We start from the raw sequence: 14,041 nt of genomic DNA on the forward strand, positions 1-14,041 counted from the left end.
TCTTAGGAACCACTGAATGGAATCAGTGCAGTTGCCACAATTTGCTGGCAATGTACTGAGGAAAACTTCTTCAAGGAAAGAAAATAGAGGGTTTTTTTTAATATAATGTTTTTTTTCCCCCATTATAGCTGGTTTACAGTGTTCTGTCAATTTTCTACTGTACAGCATGGTGATCCAGTTACATATACATGTATAGACTCTTTTTTCTCACATTATCATGCTCCATCGTAAGGACTAGATATAGTTCCCAGGGCCACACAGCAGGATCTCATTGCTTATCCATTCCAAAGGCAATAGTCTGCAGCTATTAACCCCAAGTTCCCCATCCATCTTGTCCCTCCCCCTCCCCTTGGCAACCACAAGTCTATTCTTCAAGTCCATGATTTTCGTTTCTGTGGAAAGGTTCATTTTTTCCATATATTAGATTCCAGATATAAGAGATATCATATTTGTCTTTCTCTTTCTGACCTACTTCACTCAGTAGGAGAGTCTTTAGTTCCATCCACATTGCTGCAAATGGCATTATTTTGTTCTTTCTTATGGCTGAGTAGTAAATAATAGTTTATCAAGTGCTCAAACTGGCTTCTCAAAGTTATAAAGTTGGAGAGAGCATTGCAAAAACATGCAGTTAATAGTCTCTGTCTCTCCTTTCTCTGAAGTTCTTTCTTTGTTGCCTTATTTATTCCGTTTTCTTGTATATTAACACTTCTCAGTGCAGATCCTAAATTTCCACCTTTTAAGGTTCTTCCTGTAGCTGCTCTTTACTCCATGGCCTGTGTCTCGTATTCATTTTATCACTTTTTTTGTCTTAAAAATATTATATAAAAACATTTCACTATATATGTTTACAGTTTTGTTCCAAAAAGACTGATTTTTGTGTCCAATGTAAAACACACAGTACCTAGCTTAGCTCTTCCTGAGATCCTAGATAATAAAAGTACAGTCATTCCTGAATATTTGTGGAGGGTTGGTTCCAGAAGCCCCCAGGCTAGCAAAGTCCCCAGATGCTCTAGTCCCATACATAAAATGGTCCAGTGCAAAGAATACAATTGGCTGCCCATACCACAGGTTTTGTATTTGCAGATTCAATGATCCACGGAGGTCTGACTGAAATGGTGAAAATCTCCATTTAAAGGGTTGCTCCTGTGTGCCAGATACTGAGCTAGAAATACATCCAGTCATTTGACAAATATTTATAGAGTTCCAGGTATCATTCAAAGTGTTGTGGATAAAGTCTATGAATTCTCAGGCCTCACTGATCTTACCTTCTAGGAGGAAAAGAGAAAATAAATGAAATAAATGAATAGAATATATTGGATCTCCCTTAGCTCTTCTCTCCTAGAAAACAGAGGCTGGAGGCCAGACTAGGGAGAATATTCTTGTAAGGACATTGGCTTTGACCTGGCATGAGGTGAGAAGCCATTGGAGGGAGGTCTCAGGGGCAGAGGAGTGATATTTTCTGACTTAGGTCTTCACTAGATCATGATAATCCTGCAAAGTCAGTAATTCAGGCTCAAGAAATGGGATAATTTCTATATGTATAACTAAATCACTTTGCTGCACACCTGAATCACTGCAAATCAACCCCACTTTTATTAAACTACTTCAACTTTTTTTTAAAAAAAGCAAAAAATAAAAATTTTAAGAAAAGGAATGGGATAATTTCCCAAAGGTTACATGGGGAGAAGTTGGTGTAACTTGGATTTGCCCCAGGTGCTCTTACTCTGAAATCCTTGCTTTATCTACCAGAACTATTTCCTCCTAAATATATTCGTTGCAAAGTATTTATTCTATGTATCTTTTTTTCATGTCTTCTTTCAAGCTTACATGGAGAGTTAAACTATGTTGGGTTTGTATACTTTTCTTCATTCCAAAAATATTTATTCATTGCCTGCTATGTGTGTGGCACCACGAAAGGTACTTTGGGAAATAAAAGAGGGGGCAGACCGGTCCCTACTCTCAGGTTTATAGAGGAGCTATTGAGAGAAGAGAGAATTTATATTTAAATTATTTTAATCCAACGATTTTTACTTTTTTTGGAGGGTGGGCTTTTTGTTTAATTTTCTCACCTAAAAAATATTACTGTTTCTTTGCAAAGAACAGCCCCATCTGAGAACTGGAAGCAGAAAATAAGGGATTCCCTCTTTGATTTCATAGATTTTGACTTGCAGCCTGCCTGTACAGTTAGTGCATGAAACGATGGCTCCCTCTGTCCCCAACCCTAAGCCTTGCAAACCCGATCTGTGATCAGAAGATCCAGCTGTGCCCTTGCTATTTCTCACCTCATTGCTAGGAATAAAGATTCAGCAGCAATTCCTGCTCAACTGATAACATTGCCAGTGACACCTGAGGCAAAGTAAAACCCAGCTCAGCAGTTCTGCAGCTGAGCCTCTGTGGCTTAGAATTAGTCGAAGCAAAGCTGGTTCCTGAGCTGCCTCCCACTCCACCGCCATCCCTCACCACTTACTGGGGGTGGGGTGGGGTGGAGGTTCTGCGGCTGTTGGCAGAAATGTTCAATATCCATCTGTGCTCCCTCGCTTTGATTAGGAGATGTGACAAGGCTAAAAAGCAAGTGTTGAATCAAATGACTGTTCTCTTTACCTTTGGCCATAGCCCCTTACAATAAATGGCCTGGTGCAAAAAATACAGTAAGCCCTTTGCATGCACATGTTTCATATCTGCAGATTCGATGATCCTTGGTGGGGCGGGGGAGGGGGGCAGGGGAGGACGGAGATTCAAGAGCCCTTGTCCGTCTATGCTAGAGCCTCAGTAAGGCATCACGTTTTAGGAGAACCAGCTATTGATACAGACTGAGAACACAGGCATTTGGGATCTACTTCTGTTGCAATCTGTCTCTGGACTGTGCCATCTCCAAGACATGATTCAGGAAAGTCATCTAATTTTCTAAACAACCAGTGAGAAAATACCCTGAATTCTGCCAGATCCAAGGGTGAAGATGACTCTTAGGGGATCTTCAGGTTGTTCTCTCAAAACAATTGTTTTTTGATGGCCTCTCAAGTGTACCGGGGATACAGTGGTGGGCAAGGCAGATGAGGTCTCTGGTCTAATGGAACCGATGTGCTAGGCCTTTGGGCATAATGAATGTAATAGCGTTTGTGCAGTGTCCAGTGTTCAGCGGGTGTGCCATGAGCAGTAATTTCCTCTCTTTCCAGGTAGAGATCACCAGCTGGAAATGGCAGTGAGGCCATACATCTCTCCACCCACACTCTCAACTGGCTCTTCAATCCCCCCGGGATTGTTTTCTTGCAGCAAAACTTTTGCCTTGGTGCACTAGAAAAGGACATGTGGTTGCTATTAATGGGAGCCTGGCTGGAAGAAGCCATGGCAGACATCCCTGCATATCAGAGTCTAAGCAAGTGTTCCCAATCCTTTAAGAAAACCATTACTTGGCTCACTGCAAGCTAATTGCATTTGTTCAGTCATTGTGAAAATGGATGCAGATGGGACTCGGAAGCTAAGAAATATCCCACTGTTAAATCAGAAATAAAGCCACTTGCTCAGGAGAAACGATTGCCTGGGATGAGGTTTTCACCAAGAAGTGGGAAATTGCTCAGTAAATTTCTCTTTTCTGCTTAAGTAACTCTTTTAATTAATTTTTACTGACCTACTCCTCCTTTAACACAAAAGGTGTGAACATATAAAGAAGTGGACTTGTTGACAGTACCTTCCAGAGTCACAAAGCAAAAGTGAAGGTTACAAATTTGTTCTGTCTCTCCATCTGGGACAAAGCTTTGTTGCATTGAGATCTGCAGCTTTGATAATAGGCTGCAATGGAGACTAAGTTGTCATATTACCTTCTTATTTCTATGTTGGGGGCGATAAGAGCTTACTTTTTTTTTTTTTTTGTCTTTTTGCCATTTCTTGGGCCGCTCTCGCGGCATATGGAGGTTCCCAGGCTAGGGGTCTAATCGGAGCTGTAGCCACCAGCCTACGCCAGAGCCAGAGCAACGCGGGATCCGAGCCGCGTCTGCGACCTACACCACAGCTCATGGCAACGCCGGATCTTTAACCCACTGAGCAAGGGCAGGGACCAAACCCGCAACCTCATGGTTCCTAGTGGGAGTCGTTAACCACTGTGCCACCACGGGAACTCCCAAGAGCTTACTTTTTAAATAAAATGCCATGATGGGGTTAACAACCAAAAAAGATAAGAATCAAGTTTTAAGTGGGAGAAGTCTATAACATTATGATAAACATATATGTGATCTCTCTATTTAAAGGAGACAGGTTAAACCCCCAGCAGAGTTCTTCTAGTCCTCAAAACTGTTCTTTCTACTGGTTTGATTAAATGATGCCATACTGTTCTCTTTTCACCAGTAATTAAACACAAAGCTGTAGTGTCATTTAATAACTGTCTTCCATGTGGTAGAAATTCTGATTAGTTTCAGAATCAGGGAGAGATATTAATCCTGATTACTGGGAGAGTAAATGTTCGAGAAAACTGTTGATCCCTAACATCGTCCTTATGGAAATTTAACGGTAGCCTGAAGAAAAATGTCCTGTTACTGCCTCAAGTTGCCCAAACTCTGGGACGCGCAAGCATGTGGCCTGGAAGGGAGCAGACTCAGCTTCAGCCATCTGGGAAGAGAAACCCCCAGCCCACCTTGCCAGCTGGCTGGTCAGCAAATTGGGCCAAGTGATTTCCTCAAGTTTGCACCGCTATTCAGAGCAGCATCAGATTATGAACCTCAGTCCCCTGAACTGGCCAGGGCTGCTTCCATGTTTTCTGAGGGATTATGATAGTCACTCTTCTTAAGTATCCCTCAGGACTTGTGGTGAAAGGACACTCAGAAGTCTCATTAACTCCTAGGTTTGTGGGACAGCTGTCACGAGTTACATGTTCCATCTCTAGTGATTTTCTTTCCATTTCCAAAAGGAAAGGAAGGCAGTTGCCAAGCTTCCCCAAGGATCAGGAGATAAATGGGTTCTTGCACCTTCCTGAAGGTGCCAGGGCCTTCCATCAAGAAAAAAAATGTTCTTTGCTATGAGCATTGCACATGATAAACATGGAGTAGAGTCACCCCAGATATCCTGTTTTCATTCCCGAAAGTGAATGACTGGATCACATGGAGGTTCTAGTTTTAATTTTTTGAGGGCAAGAGGGATGGTCCTCGAGGACATTATGCTGAGGGAAATGAATCAAAGACAAATACTGTATCACCTCACTTAAATGTGAAATATAAAAAAGCGGTACTCATAGAAACAGAGTTGCGTGGTGGTTACCAGAGGCCAGGGGATCCACTTAGAAGATGAATAAGTTCTGGGAATCTCAAGCACAGCATTGTGATTATAGATAGCAGTACGGTACCACATTCTTGCAAGTTACTAAGGGAGTAGATTTTAAATGTTCTCATCACAAGAAAAAAAAAAAAAAAAGAAATGGCAATTATGTGACAGGATAGATGTATTCGCTAACACCATGGTAGGAATTACACTGCAGTGTATAAATGTATCAGATCAACACCTTGTACACCTTCAACTTATACAATGTTCTGTGCCAATTAGATCTCAATAAAGTTGGGAAAAGGAAAGGGAGAAAGACTCTACAATTTATAGTAGCACCCGAAAGCACTGAGGTCACAGCAAAGGCTCCTATGACTGTGGTAGCTGTCCTTGTTTGCCCAGGAGAGAGGAATTTCCCAGGAAAATGGAATCTTTCAGTGCTACAATTGGGGAAATTCTGGCCATCCAGGAAGGAGACGACCACCCTGTCTGTGACAGGAAGGAAATCTGTAACTTACACACACATACACACAGGCACACATGCATACATGTGAGGGCACTCTCGCAGACAGGATTCCTAGGTAGGTGTGACCTTGAAATATTTGCCATTTTGTTAGCAACCTGGATACTTGATCAGAAAAAGATAAAAAAGGGCGTTCCCTGGTGGCCTAGCAGTTAAAGGATCTGGTGTTGTCACCCCTGTTGCTCAGATCACTGCCACGGCGCAGGTTTGATCCTTGGGAACTTCTGTGTACCATAGGCATAGCCAAAAAAAAAAAAAGATAAAAGGCTTTTTTTTTTTGGAATTCCCCTTGTGGCTCATTGGTAACGAACTCAACTAGTAACCATGAGGATAATTTGCTATAAAAGTGGATGCATTGACTATGATCCCTGGCCTCTCAGTTGTTTAAGGATCTGGCCGGTGTTGCCATGAATTGTGATTTTGGTCGCAGACAGGGCTTAGCTCTGTTGCTGTGGCTGTGGTGTAGGCCAGCAGCTGTAGTTCTGATGGGATCCCTAGCCTGGGAACTTCCATATGCCACAGGTGTGGCTCTAAAAAAAAAAAAAAAAAAAAAAAAAAAAAAGCTTTTTTTGCATGCCAGTAGTGCTTGTGCTAATTTGGTGAACCTTCCGAAAACCCTGCTGGACTTTTCGTTAAGTGTGGCAAGCATCAACCCCCTAGATGGGGAAAGGCAAGGATTCTCTGTAGGCTCAGAGGAAGCAGCGTTATGATAGGAAGTAGAGTGGCTATGGTGTGAAGACTAAGTCAATTTTTCAGAAAAAGACTAAAATTACAAATCCAATCGTGCTGAGGCTTGAATGCATTGAGCCCAATTGCAGATCGCTGGCTATGAAGAGATGTGAGTGTTTTGAACTGGGAGAGGATAAGAAGAGAAAGGACCAAGAGATCCAGTTCTAAGTTTCATTTCTTTTTTTCCAAAGACAATAAAACTTGAGATTATGCCTTTAAAAAAGATGAAAAGATGGTAAAATCCTTTGGCTAAAATCCTATTCAAAGTTTACAAATAGACAAATGTCTGTTCTCTGTATTACAAATTCTCTGGTTTTATACCATCAACCACATGAAACATATAGCACCAAGGTGTCTGAAGTGCAATAGAAATTTTATCGTTATTTCTGCCTTCCAGAGTTTTAATGATTCAGTAAAGGGCAACGACAGACTCTCCAAATCTCAGCATGACTAAAAATTCTTCTCTTCCCGAGTCGAGAAGCCCATCTGTTTTAAAACTGCAAGGAAGCTGCTGACACTTTATTAAGTTGTTGTTTTACTTAAATTGCAGTTATCTCAAGCGACACTTCCCCTCCACTCTTGCTTTCCAAAGTGCTGTAACCATAACTACTTCTTATTTGGGAAATTGCATGTGGCTGTTCCTCCATTTGATTAATACACAGAGTCAATATTTTTGCTTTATTTTAAAGCATCACAGCGTGTGGCTGTGTTTCTTGGATATTCATATTTTTTCCTCTCTCTCTTTTTTTCTCCCTCTTCCCCTGCTATAAAAGTAGATGCACTGACTATTTTATTTCTAGCAGGAGGAAGAAACCCATATTTGGAGGAGGTCTTGTTTGCTGATTATTTAAATTTTTCTGGAGAGTTCCCACAGTGGTGCAGTGGGTTAAGAATTGGACTGCAGCAGCTTGGGTTGCTGTGGAGGTTCAGGTTCAACCCCAAGCCTGGTGCAATGGGTTAAAGGATCCGATGTTGTCTCACCTGTGGCTTGGATTCAATCCCTGGCCTGGGAACTTTCATATACTGCAGGGGCAACTATAAAATTAAAAAAAAAATGTTTTTTTTGTTTTTTTTTTGTTAATCACAATTTGTAGCATCTGTAAACTAGTCTCAGAGTGATACAGGACAGGGGAGCTGGATTTGACTCCTTGACTCCTTAGTGAAGAAAACTCCTTCCTGAAATTTCAGCTCCCTTCTCTTTTTTTCTGACTTTCTGGTTTTCCAGCAGATCAATCTACCTTGGTCTGGGCTGTAACTTGTTTCCTCTTCTCCCCTGCACATGTGGCTGAATATTTCCAATGGAGCAAGAGTTGATTTACCTGTCATGTGGGACTGAGCCTCTGGATCTAAAAGCAATGACTGTGCAAACATCTGGAACAACTTGCAAAGGAATCATTAGATTCTAGAGTTGAAGTCTCAGTTCCATGCCCTTGGTACTTAGTCATGTGTTTCTATTTACATAGTTTCTCAGTTTACTTTTAGCCACTGTATTCAGAAGAAAAATGAGAGATGTCCAATAAAATGGAGTGGGTTTGGGAGGATCAGCGAAGATAAACACTCTGCATCTCTGAATATTTACAGACTTCCCTTCTCCTCTTTCAGGAGTTTCACATGCTGGTGGCAGAGACCTTACTTGCGGTGGCAGTTAGGGAAGTGACAGAGGAAAGGACGTGGAAGCAGAGTTCTGGGAATTGGGTCATGTGCAGGGTGAGACTGGGGTCCGGGACAGAACCTAGGAGACGTCATGGAGCAGGGGACACAGATTTCCAAGAGAAAGGGGAATTACACAGAGTTAAATTCCCTGTGTTTGGGGTGTCAGAATGCATGTGAGAGAGATACTAGGATTCAGTTGTACAAGAGAGCAGGGAAGATGGTCACCTGGAGAAACTAGGGGCCCAGCAAAGTGAAAAGCCCCCAAACAAACATAACCTTACCAAGGGACTTCTTCTTGTTTATCCCTAATTACTGTGAAGCTCAAATAACTCAGGTGCAGTACCTCAGGTTTACCTGGCAGCACGATTTACCTGTCTGCAATGGAACATTCTGTACATGCTTAAGTCTGGCAGGTGCAGAGAGGTGCGGAGTGTCTCCCAAACATGCAGACCCCAGGTATGATGTACTCTTCAGGCTCAGCCTCCAATGGGCAAGAAGATCGTACAAGATCCAGGGTCCCCGGACTCTGCCCACACGTCCTGTGCTCCCAGGCCTCCCTTTGGGAAGGACTGCGATTAGGAGAAGGGAAGGACGGGGGAGGAGGAGAGCGGGTAATCCACATGATTCCTCTTTTGATCTAACTTCCTAGACTTTCTGACTCCACACAGGTTATGCAGAGGACAAGGCTTAGCAAGAGCTGAAAGGACATTCTTGCTATAGATAAAACCTCTCTGATTGGCTTGGGCTGAAACTCCATTCATCTGGATTGTTGTAGACTCAGAGACTTGCTAAATAAACACAATGGGAGATGATAGGTTGGTAAAAACGACTTTCTAGGAGTTCCCGGTGTGGTTCACAGGTAATGAACCCAACTAGTGTCCATGAGGACTTGGGTTCAATCCCTGACTCAGTGGGTCCAGGATCTGGCACTGCTGTGAGCTGTGTTGTAGGTTGCAGACAGGGTTTGGATCCTGTGTTGTTATGGCTGTGGTGTAGGTCGTCAGCTGTAGCTTTGATTGGACCCCTGGCCTGGGAACCTCCATATGCCGCAAGTGCTGCCCTAAAAAAAAAAAAAAAAAGACACACACAGGCTTTCTGACAGAGTACCAGTGATGACATCAGATCCTAGCCTATTTTAGGGAAATGAGAAATAAAGGCACTGCTTGACACAAAGGGGAAGAGAAGAAAAGTTAGAGATTCTAGGGGTCTCCATTAAACCCCTAGGGATTTATCTATTTTCTCTTTACTTGGACTGGTTTGTTGAATTCAACCAAAAAGTGGTCTTAAAGCCCAGCTAGTTCAATATAATCATTTCACATGAGAGGATCACTGCCCCCAGAGGTTCACGCCTGTGGAAGGGTTGTGAAGCTGGTCAGTGTCAGAAGTGGGTCTAGGACGCCGGCTCCTGGCCCTCTGTTTTGCAGTCCTGTTTTTACATTACAACAGATTATTTCCAACATCCATGAGGGCAAAATGAAAACGGTGGGCCAGATTCCCTGCCAAAACTCTGCACAGAGAGTAATTGAGCAGGGATGAGGCGGTGGAGGATCACGAGTTGGGAAGTCTTAAACAAGGATCGGAGAGCAGTCACATAGCTGTTTCCTATTTCTATCTCTTCCTTCGAATCCTTCCCAGGATCCTGTATCTGCAAAGCCTCTGAGGGCTTCATATGACTTTATTTGCAAACTTCCAAGTTTTCAATGCTTTAATTCAGGTCTGTATTTGATTAATTTGGGGGTATTTATTCTAGTTGGATTTTTTTTTTATTCTGACTTTGCATGATCAATTGAATTCTTGTCTTCTCCATTTCTCTTTTTTCCTAAAGTTCTTCAGTTAGGCTCCATTTTCCAAAGTAAGATGGCATCCATTGCTTTTGAACTTCCCCAGGCCATTTTTGTCCCCCTATGTCTGCTGAGGAAGCAGACTCTCAGAACCTGACTTGCCCGTGTACCCGGCTGCCATAGGTATATGGGAAAGACACCCTCTTGGGTCACCACAGGGTCTTTGTTGGGTGATGAACACTGCTGTAACGAGTACCCCAAGGTGGGCGCATCTTGATGCCATTCTGTCATGTCATCTGTGGCAATTCGCTTACACTGTCATGCCTAAGTCTCTTCCTCTAAGATTGATAATAGCTCAAAAATGGATATTTAATTCACAGTATACATGGATACTAAAACATGGTCATAAGTTTTAAAGTGCTGTACAAATAAATATTAGAAATACTGTGTAGCCAGACCCTGCATTTTCATTCTTTGGGAATCTCAAAGTTCTGCTGAAAAACAGACTTTAGATTTTATTTTAGAAAACAAGTTAATTAAAAAAAACTACTCATATTCTTTAAAAATGAGGTATCTACTCATTTCAAGCATAGGAGAATGGTTCTATTTTAGAATTCTCTAGTAATTCTCTGCCTTCTTGGAGTGTAATCGTGTGTTATAATACTGTTTACTGCTCTGTGTCCCTCTGGGAGCCACAGCATATTGAGTAAATTGATAGATTGAGGTGGAGTACATACATGGCCAATTCGCTGGACTGCAAATGAGATGGTAAACAAGATTTTCTTAGTCTTCACTGACTGATCCTTCCAGGGGCTCCCATTAGAAGACCACTTTAATGAGTCCCTGGAACCACGGGGCACGGTGGAACAGGCACATACAATTTGTGCTTCAGAAACACACCATTTTTTTAAAAAAACTGAAGTACACGTAATGTTCATACACACACACACACATATAAATATATATACAAACTAACATTTTGTTAGTTTTTAGTTTTAGTTGTACAGCAAAGTGATTCATGTGTATACATATTTATTTTACAGTGGAGAAGACTGAGGTGTGGAGAGATTCAGAGTCCCGTGTAGATGACAGAGCTTGTGACCTTGACCTTTAAGCCTGTTTCCTGACCTCTGTTCCGCTGATTCAAGGAGATGGTCTGGGGATACAGGAATACAATTCAGAGCAATGGCTTTCAGCCAAGGAATTGTGTGCCCTGTTCACCTCCAGTGAATATCCAGTAATGTCTGAATACATTTTTATTTTCATAATTGGGTGGGGATGTTAGTGATTTGGGGCCAGGGATGTTGGTCAACATCCTCCCATGCACAGGCTCGCCCCACACAAAAGCATTCTTCAGCTCAGAGAGCCATCAGTTCTGACGTTGAGAAACCCTGGTCTAGAGGAGTTACCTTTAGACCTGGAATACTTGGATGGATTCACACCCTGTTCTCTGCCTTTTGAGGTTAGATTAATCAACCTCTCTGTGCCTCGATTTCCTCCTCTGTAAAATGGGTATCATAACTGTGTCCCTTGCATAGGATTGTCTCGAGGGTTATATAAGATGCTGCATATAGAATACAGGGAGTCACACACAGTTGTGCTAAATAAATGGTACCAGCTAATGTTATCACACTTGCAAAACTGAATTTTCAGACTCAGATAACTAGGTGCATGTCAATTAAATCATATAGAGCCTATCTGTTTTAAAGGAGAAAACCTTGGTTGGTGGTTCGCTGAGGCTGAAAATGCATTTGTGTGCTAATCTAGGGTGTTAAATCCAGAGGGGAGGGTGGATGGTGAAGGCATGGTACTATACCAGGGAGATTAAACTCGACCAGAGGGCTGATGTTGTCTCAACTGCATTTTAAGAAGTAGTAACAGCTGACACACACTGAGAGCTTATCTTGTGAGAGAACTTTCTAGTCCCTTCATAAGTATTTGCTCATTTAATCTTCATAACAACTTCATCAAGCAGGCACAGCTTGAGACTTGAAGAGCCTCCTTAATCTAAACAGCATGTATTTCTATAAAAAAATGCAAAGTTCTTAGCAAATATCTTTTAAAATATGTACTTCTCCCATTTTCTCTATTTCTCCTTCTGAAACTATATATTTGCCAAAACATTTTTATTGAAGTATAGCTGATTTACAATGTTGTGTTAATTTCTGTTGTACAGGAAAATTACATACACACAGTAAAAAATATTCTTTTCCATTATGGTTTATCATAGTAATTTTTATATAGTTCCTGTGATATACAGTTGCACCTTGTTTTTTATCCTCTTCATATATAACAACTTACATCTGCTAACCCTAACTTCTCACTCATCCTTCCCCCAACACCCGCCCCCTTGACATGCACAGGTCTATTCTCCGTGTCCATGAGTCTGTTTCTGTTTTGTAGATAGGTTCATTTGTGTCATAGTTTAGATTCTACATCTAAATTATATCGTATGATATTTGTCTTTGTCTGACTTGCTTCATTTAGTATAATAATCTCTAAGTCAATCCATGTTGCTGCAAATGGCATTATTCCATTATTTTTTATGGCTGAGTAGGATTCCATTGTACTTATGTACCACATCTTTTTAATCCATTCAACTGTTGATAGGCATTTAGGTTGTTTCCATGTCTTGGCTATTGTGAATAGTGCTGTTATGAACATACGCGTTCATGTATCTTTTTGAATTGTAGGTCTGTCCGGATATATGTCCAGGAGTGGGATTGTTGGATCTTATGGTATGAAACCACATTTTAAACATATGTTGGACATTGTCATTTTATTCTGCAAGATTCCTAACAATGCTGTCGTATATGTCTGTATATGCACACACCTATGCGTGCACACACCTATATGTAGATTTAAGTTTATTTTTGCTGAAGTAATATGTATACAATGTTTAAAAGTCAAAATGTTCTAAAAGACTTATGACCAGATAGAGTAGTCCCTGCTTCACACTGGATTCCAGCTCTCACACACAACCATTTTCAACTCTTTTGTTTCTTCTGATATTTACCTCTCTATTGCTGCAAGCTGCTTGTGCTTTCACTGGTTTTTCAGATTTGGATATCATCTACTGATTTTTTACTGCAGAAAATGAGGAATTAGCTCTCTTATTACTTGTCAACACTCCCCTTTTTTCCATTATGTTTCAGTTTCGTCATGGAAATTTCTCTTTCTACCATCATAGTTTTAATTTCCAAGAGATTATTTTTGTCCTCCAGTTGTTTCTTTTTAAATTGTCTCCCTTCTTTTTTAATGTATATGCTGCCTTCTCATGACTCTGAAGATATTAGTTTTATTTTTTTCCTTCTTTTTCTGTTTCTTCTGATTCTAAGCATTGTTTCTGTTTCCTCAGAACTTCTTTCTTCACTCTTTTTTTTCTTTTTCTTTCTTCTCTTCTTTTTCCTTCCCTTCTCTTCTCTTCTATTTTTTCTTTTCAGTACACAGAGCTTCCAACCAACTTTTTAGACTTAACTAACTTAATTTTGAACCTAGCCAATAATTACCAGACATTGGAAGAAAGTATTTCACATAAAAAAGAGTGGACATTTTCTTTGAAGCTGCTCAAATGTCCCAAAGACGACATTGTGCAATTTCCTGGCTGCCGACGTCTCAAACTCAAGTGCAAGTAGGGGCAAAGTCACTACGCAGAATTTCATTGACTCCCTCGGTTTTTAGCATGGTCTTTGCCCAAGTTTGAGCTGGGTTTTGCTGAGTCCAGAATCTGTTTGGTTCTACTTCTCCACAAAGTTTTCTGCTAGGGAATGAGAGGGGAATTGGCCCCAACCTTTTCTCATTCTGTCCTTTAGCCAGTTCTGTTTGGAGACCTCCATACACGTGCCCCTGCTCTCAGAGTTATCAGATCTTTGCAGTGTGGATCAGCTTTCTTTCGGGTTTTGCCATTGTTAGCTTAGGTTTTAGCTTTCTCTGGTCAGAATGTTAATTACTAATATTTTATTACTGCACCGCCTTTCCCACTCCGTCTGTCCTTTAGCGTTTCTGCTTTCTTCTTACCACTATTACTTTAGGGACATTTTCAGGAAGGAGGGTGATAAATGTTTATATTAAAGGTGACATGTTTAACTAGAACCCTCCCCCCTTTAAAAAA

General features: G+C 41.2%; 1 pseudogene; it reads left to right on the plus strand.

Moving 5' to 3' along the window:
- LOC100524053 lies at nucleotides 4,563–6,664 on the plus strand (annotated as a pseudogene).

The sequence above is a fragment of the Sus scrofa genome, chromosome 16 (assembly GCF_000003025.6).
Source record: "Sus scrofa isolate TJ Tabasco breed Duroc chromosome 16, Sscrofa11.1, whole genome shotgun sequence".
NCBI classification, from domain to species: Eukaryota; Metazoa; Chordata; class Mammalia; order Artiodactyla; family Suidae; genus Sus; species Sus scrofa.